Genomic DNA, 7,685 nt, shown 5'->3' with positions numbered 1-7,685 from the left:
TTTTTTTTTTTTTTTTTTTTTTATCTCTCTTTTTCTCTAACCCTCAACTTTATCGTTCGCGTTAATTCGAAACTAGACACCGCGTCGAAAATTTTCCGAGCAACAACTGAAGATAATTCAGATTAGGAAAAGCAAGGCGGATATAATCGGGGAGGGGGAGGAACGAGCCTCGAGAGTGAATCGGATGAAGTCGTGGCGATAGTCCATTCTCAAAATCCATTCGCGACCATATCCTCGTTCTATTTGTTCAATTGCGAGCATCCAAACAAATTTCGAATTGCTTGGCGCAACGGAGTCGAGTTTCGAGCCGGATATAATCGCGGCCACGAGAGTTAATACAAACATATGCACGCGGCAAAATTGCACACGAGTTAGAGTGCAGCTCTAGACGCGTGTGTCGACGCAATCCTTGATTCAACTACTACTACCCCTTTATGTTATTATACAGAAAATTTTAAGGAAATATACGGGTAATTTTGTTTGGATTTATAAGTTATAAGTTATAATTTTGATTTTTTCAATATAATATTTTATTTTTAATTTCCTTAGAATTTGTAAAATAATAAATATATAGTGTAAAAAAAAAATATTATAACTTCTTTTTTGAACATTTTAATGAAAATTAAAGAAACTACTTTTAAAAAATAATATTAACCCTTTCGAATAGATTCTTCATTCAATGAATGAATAATATAACTATCCTAATAAATATATTTTTTAATCTACTTTTACTTCGCAACTTATCATTGGAAAAAAAAAATTGGTTCGAAAATTGGCCATTCTTGGCTAATGCTACGAGATTACGAGATTTTTTACGAGAAATTTGACGTCGAAATCCGATATTGATTAAACTACAATCCTATTTCGCGAGTCAACCTGAAACTTGTGAACAAATCTTGTCGTACGGGAATTCGCCTAAACCACACGCGACATCAATCAGGTTCAACGAAACTCTGTTACATCCAAGTGTAACGCAGAGGCAACAGGGTCAATTGGACGAACTTACAACTTACAACTCGTTACCAATGACATCCAATATACACTATCTATTGTACGTTTCCGGACACTTTGATCGATTTGTAGTAACAGTTCGAGAACTGTATCAAATGTACCGTATAAATCCATAGGAAATGATATCACTCCTTTCCCAACAATTATTTTATTCGCAATAATAATCGAAAATATGTCGAAGATAATCTAAATCTATTATTAATGATAATTTTACGCAACTAGAATATAATGTACTATACGTGAAAAAATAATGCATGTGAAATATCTATTAAAATAAGAAAAAAGTTCGATATTTGATAAATCAAAAAAAAAAGGGGGATAAAATATTTCAATGAAGAAAACACGAAGAAGAAACACGATCTTAAATGTAGATCCTAGCGGACAGATTGAAGAAGAATTAGGCGAATTGGTATGAATTCCACGTCTCACGAATATAACACAACTTTTATTCCAACCAATATCGCTGTTCCCTCTCATCTCAACAATGAATCGTCTTATAAATCTTTAAACTACTTCAACCTGCCTCCTATGCACGATAGTCTAGAAGATTTAAGAAAAGCTATTCATATCTTATTCAGGATATTCTTTCGCCCGATTTTAAAGAGACAAATCTCATTGCCGTATCGTCTCTGTCCATTCTTTGAAGGGCGGATAAGCGCGTCAAGTTTTAAAGTTAAAACGGAAGAACTCGTTGGGAAGCAAGAAGCAACACGGTGTCTAGCAGCGTACAAAGAGGAAATAACTTTTAGTAGACGCGTAAAGGCAATTTTTCAGGCACATTTTCTTTTGTCCTTGACGAACGATTAAGCTGCAGAAAGCACTTTAACCAGGGACACTTTTATCGAGGTAAATTCAAAGATTGAACGAGGAAGAGGGGAACGAAGACACGAAGAGTTCGAGTGTTTTAATTCTTTAAGTGGCTTTTGTTTTAATTGTCTTCGATGAAGTTTGAAAACTGATTACTTATTAAATTATTGATACGTTTGTTTTTTACTTTCATTTGTTTATGAATAAAAATTGATTAATATTCTAACACCCAATACAAAGAATGAAGAAGAATGAAGAATGGAAGAAAGAACTATACTGAACTAAATAAAAAAGAAATACTAAACTAAATAAAAAAGAAATACTAAACTAAATAAAAAAGAAATACTAAACTAAATAAAATAAATAGAATTAAGAGTAATGAAATTAGAAATTCAAAATTAGAATAGAATAAAAGAAAATTATTTTTTTGTTTTATTTTCTTAATGGATGAGATAATAAAAGAAGATAAGGAAAGAAGAGAAAAACTCATGGAAAAAGAATAAATGATTTAATCATTTGCTTATTAAATGTTCTTATATAAGAGCTCTTAAACTGATTTAAATATAAAGTAAATAGAGAAAGCATGTACAACTCTGTTCATAACTATTAGCATACCTGTTGAGTCAAGTAAGTAAAATTAATCAATTCTAACTATATCAATTATTTGAAAATTCTGTGAAATTTATGAGAATTAACGTTTAAAATAAATACTTAAAATTTTTTAATACATCTAAATACAATATTATTATTTTATTTACAATTAATTCGAGAAAAAAAAATATATTTTTTAGAATTAAAAATAAAACAAATACTTTGATAATTTTCTTTTCTTTTTATCGAACAGAGATGCACTGCACTCGTCAAATTCATTTATACGAAATGTATCGATAAACGAAGATAAATGAACGAAAAAAACTATAACGATTCGATTGGTTTAATTATTGAAATCGAAAAACAAAAAGTTATCTAACGAGAATTATCGAAATAATATGTGCAAATATTCTAAGATTCATCCAATTATAAAATCCTATACGAATTTCAAATTATTCCGCGCATTATTATGCAGTTTCGCCTTGCAATATGGCGTCTTGAAATATGTGCTTGTATCGAAATGAATGGAAACAAGCACAGAATGAAAAAGAAATGGACAAACGAATACGATTTTACAGAATTTCTTCAAAATTAACGATTAGAATTTTATAACGACAATGAAAAATTTAAACTAAACGTGTATATTTGCTTCGATATTGTAAAATAATAATTTATTAAAAAATTTTGTCGAAAACTAGACACTTCTTTAATTCTTATTTAATTCTTAAAACAAATTAAAATAATAAAAATAATTTTGATTTTGTTTCGATTATTCCCTTTAATAATTAATTCGATGTGTTAATTATTTAGACATATAGATGCACATATTATTGCAATGCTAACGTATAACCTACATCTTGTAACCTGTCAATTCACTAATATGTTTCATTATGCAATAAGCACTGAGTCGATTGTTCATATATTACTTATTGCTTTTTAAATTAATTTTGGATATTTTAAAACAAGATTAAATTTTCATTGTGCTAATTGCATAATTAAATATAATTAATATAACCGTACTAACCTCATTATCTCTTCGATCAAGCTTCATATTTATGGGATGACGATGAAACGTATTCATGAAATGCAATTATATATTTTACGCACATATTAATTATAATATATTCACAATTTAATTTCACTAAACTAGACACAGAACAACACGCTTCGAAGGCTCGATACGAACTGCGTCTTTCTCCTTCGATTCAAAACATTCTACTCGTCCTTACGTCGCGTAATATACAAACGCACACGTATACCGTATAAATATACGCGCCAATGTCTCGATATAAATACTACGTGCGTCGTACGAAACGCTATTTTTTGAATAATTATATATTTAAATTGATGACTTTTTTAATACAATTTTTAATATTATAATAATAAATATAGAAATTTTTAATCTTTTTTATTTCGTGACACACATAAATTGCATAATTATTAAAATTTAAATATTTTTTAACGATATATTAAAAATATATACTTATACTCTTAATTTATTAATTGAAAAAAATATATATTTTGTTCCCGCTTTTTTTCAAATTAATATATATTAATAAAATAATTATTTCTTCCACTTGTATTAAATAAATAAATTTTATTGTTTAATTTTTCCTTTGAAAAATTTTTTCTAAATATAAATTTGTTTCTAAATAAGAAGTTTAATAGAATTTTTATCTTTTTAATAAAATCTATATTAATCAAAAACTTAATTTATAATTCAATCTTATCAAAAGAAGTTTACACTGTTTTTTCCTCCTTTTACCCTATTTTTTAACAATTTTATTTTAATATACATACAATAACCGTACACATTAAAACTTTCTCTTTTTATAAGAATCACCAATCGTTTAATCACTATAAAAATCACCATTCCATTGTATAATACAAAGATTATACATATTATTACAAGAAAATATTCAATAAAACTTTTTCAATCCTCTTTTTCAAATTCACCCAATTATTCCCAATAATAATCCCCAATCCCTCCGCCAATAGTTTTTCTTCTTAAACAACGAAATATGACGGAAACGAGCTATCAATTTCGGAATTAATCTCCAATTCCTTCGCGCACATAATCCTTAACCACGTAGCACCATCGAAATCGAAAGCGACGAGGAGAGATGGAAAGATTTGTAGCAAGGGTTAGCAAAAGTCGAGGATCTAGATTAGTACGTAGAGTAGGTGGGCGAGGATAATGGATTATCAGAGCGGCGAGATTAGTAAGTGGCTTTGCCGTAATTGCAGGAGAGAACGGTCGTGTTCGTTTGTCAGCAGGGGGATGTCTTTAATATCAGCTGCAACTATCCTCACCCCTTTCTACCGATCCTCTCTATCCCGAGCAGACTTCGTAGCACGTAATACCGCACATACCGCGACGTCGCCAGTAGCAATGAAAAATTACCTGCCCTTTGTCGAAAAGGAACGACACCAAAGCCCCTGGATGATGAAAAGGAACGAGGATCATCGCTCCTCTGCCCTCCACCTACGTCTTTTTCACGTCGCGTCGCGTCAGCAGCCGAGACTTTCGAATTTTCTCCCTCCCTCTGTCGGACTTTCGCAAGGCCGATTGAAACTGTCCAAATCGGTTGATTATTTTCGTTGAAATTATTCTTCGATTGTTAAAACTATGATATTCAATAGAAAAATAATGTTATTTATATTTCTTTAATCTGATTATTATATTGTTATATCGTGAGAATTAATTCTTGTGATTATGATTTTAATGAATTTATATAATGAAATGGAATAATTTAAATTCCATTCTTAAATTTATTCGAGGAGAGATAACATTTAAATACATTAAAATTAAAACATTCGAAACATAAAAATTCATTAACAATTTAGAAGAATTTCATATTGGAATACCTTCGAGAAATAAAGAAACTTTAATTTCAGTTCTTTAAATGAAGAAGCCCCTGTATTTATTCGGATTTTAATTATTTCGCAAAGATAAGATCCTCAACAACCTAATTCGCAGACAATGACATACCAAATCCAACGAGTTGCTCATTTTTAATCTCAAGTTTGTCCATTCGTTAACAAGTAATTTGAAAGTTAATTCGAAATCGACGGACCTTCGAATCCCGAAGCTTCCATTTTCTCGTTAAAACTTCTACGAACAGCCCGCACGAAATGAAAATTAACCGTCCTCGTAACTTCGACATCGACGAGGTGATACAAGGTAAACGGCTTTGCACATCATACAACCGATGCTATAAATGTCGTCGTGTATTATTAGAAGAAGGGTTATACGATGAATCTTTCGTTGTCTGGAAACGAACGAGCGCGAGTGTATCCGTAATAAAAAGTACAAAAAAAAAAAAATAAATAAATACTCAAATCGTGAATAGACCGTAATACCAATGTTCAACCATTCAGAAAACGAAATATTTAGAAATATATAAAACGATATCGTTATAAAAAAAAAAAAAAAAAGAAACAAAACGTTGATAGCATTGATTAGAATTGATTGGAAAAGTGTACATTGTGCATTTTAATAATTCTCTTCTAAATAAAGTTTCTCTTCTAAATCTATGTAATAGCAGATGAAAAATTTTATATAATAAATTATTACAATCGTTATTACCGTTTCAATACGTCAATACGGAGTATAAAGAAAATATTCGCGCGAGAAATTTTTATTCTTAATATTCGATTACGCTCTCTGGAAACGCGGCAACTTTCCAACGCCGGAAAGGAGGGGAAAGATTAAAGCCGAGGGGAAGAATCGAACGAATCTTAGAGAACGCTTTTCAAACTTTTTTCTTTTACTCGGTCGACCAATTCATCGACTCGATCGTTTCTCGATATTTTTTTCTTAATAAGCGCAATTTCCTTATCCGAGATCCCTCCAAGATAACAATCGCGAATACAACGACATGATAAAAAGATCCTGCCGTTTCGACCGTTCATTTATCCCCTCCCCTCCCAGACGTAAATATTAAAAAACTTTTCTCGAAACCGATCATCCGAATCGACGGGATTGGAAAACATTTCCATTTTCCAAGCGTGGATATACTTTTCGAATTAATAACTCGCATATATATATATATATAAGTCGATGTTTTCGCGAACAAAAAGTGAGAGAACGGACGGACGATCGATGGACAACGGAGGAGGAACGCGGTATGAATTTCGGAGGTTGCGCGTGAAAAATCAAATTTCACTTGGAAATTGCGTTAAAATTCATTCCTCCCCGAATCCGGACGATATTTCGTTATTAACGGATCAGGTGGCACGTTCAAATGAAATGTGAAATCGAAATTGTTGTTTATCGAAGCTAAAATTGAAAACTCGATCGCACGATACCCTCGCACGATTTAAATCAGCATCAGGGAGGAGGGGGCCGGAGGGAGGGGGCCACGTTAACCGTGATAAGTACACGAAGTTAATCGAACGTTAAACGATATCATAATGTACTTGATTAATTATTAATTGGCGTGTCTTGATGTAATTGCTTGTTGGCGAACGTATCTGGAATGTACGTACGTGTATGTCGACATACACGTCGTATTTTTATTTTTGTCACGAAAAATTAACCGACTCCAAGCGATTACTTTTTTTCATGATATTTTTTTTTTATTGATCGATCCACTTGTAAATTGATCAAATATTTGTTCTGAAAATCGTATATGCATTATACTATCTAAATATACGCGTAAGGATGATAGGGATGAAAATCAATATCTTTATGGTAATTGAAAGAAACAAAAAAAAAAAAAAAAAAGAAATCTGAAATCAATTCTATTCGAGAAAAATTGGAAATTTCATCCGAAGATTATCGAAAAAGTGTCTTTAATCTGGTAACGAGATCTTGGAAAAACCTTTCCACGATAACAAATTTAGCGCCTCAGCTCGCTTATAAAAACACCTTTTAAAAATTCTCGTAATATCAATTCGTAATCGCGTATTGAAAACATATATTCAACGAATCAATCCAACTTTAGAAACGAAGAAATTAGAAACTTGTTTCTCAAACATCGTAAAAGAAAGAGTGATCATCCCTTCGATATGGATCGATTCTAGGGGGGGAAAAAAAAAAAGAAAAAATTACAATTAAATAAACTTGAACAAAAGAGTCGTCCACTGGGCGGAGAGATAAAACAGGAGGAGTTCCTCGCTTTTGAAATTCCTCCGCTGGACGTTAGTTAAGCCCCGATAAAAAATGGAGCCTCCCATCTCCATCTCGATTAGAAGAGGGAAATTAGAGTCTGTCTGTTTGTTAGCACTTCTCTTCATCACCGAGTCATTTGCGATCTCAAACCGTTCTCGAC

General features: G+C 31.5%; 1 long non-coding RNA gene across 1 annotated transcript in view; it reads right to left on the bottom strand.

Moving 5' to 3' along the window:
• The window catches only part of LOC116186314, a 27,819-nt gene extending 24,102 nt beyond the window's left edge, over positions 1–3,717 (bottom strand). The window contains exon 1 of the long non-coding RNA XR_004151277.1: positions 3,434–3,717. This is a non-coding gene — a long non-coding RNA (uncharacterized LOC116186314). The remainder of the gene's footprint in view (positions 1–3,433) is intronic.
• Between the last annotated feature and the right edge of the window lie 3,968 nt (positions 3,718–7,685).

Source organism: Apis dorsata, unplaced genomic scaffold, assembly GCF_000469605.1.
Source record: "Apis dorsata unplaced genomic scaffold, Apis dorsata 1.3 scaffold_591, whole genome shotgun sequence".
Taxonomy (NCBI): Eukaryota; Metazoa; Arthropoda; class Insecta; order Hymenoptera; family Apidae; genus Apis; species Apis dorsata.
This window is presented reverse-complemented; position numbering and strand designations above follow the sequence as displayed.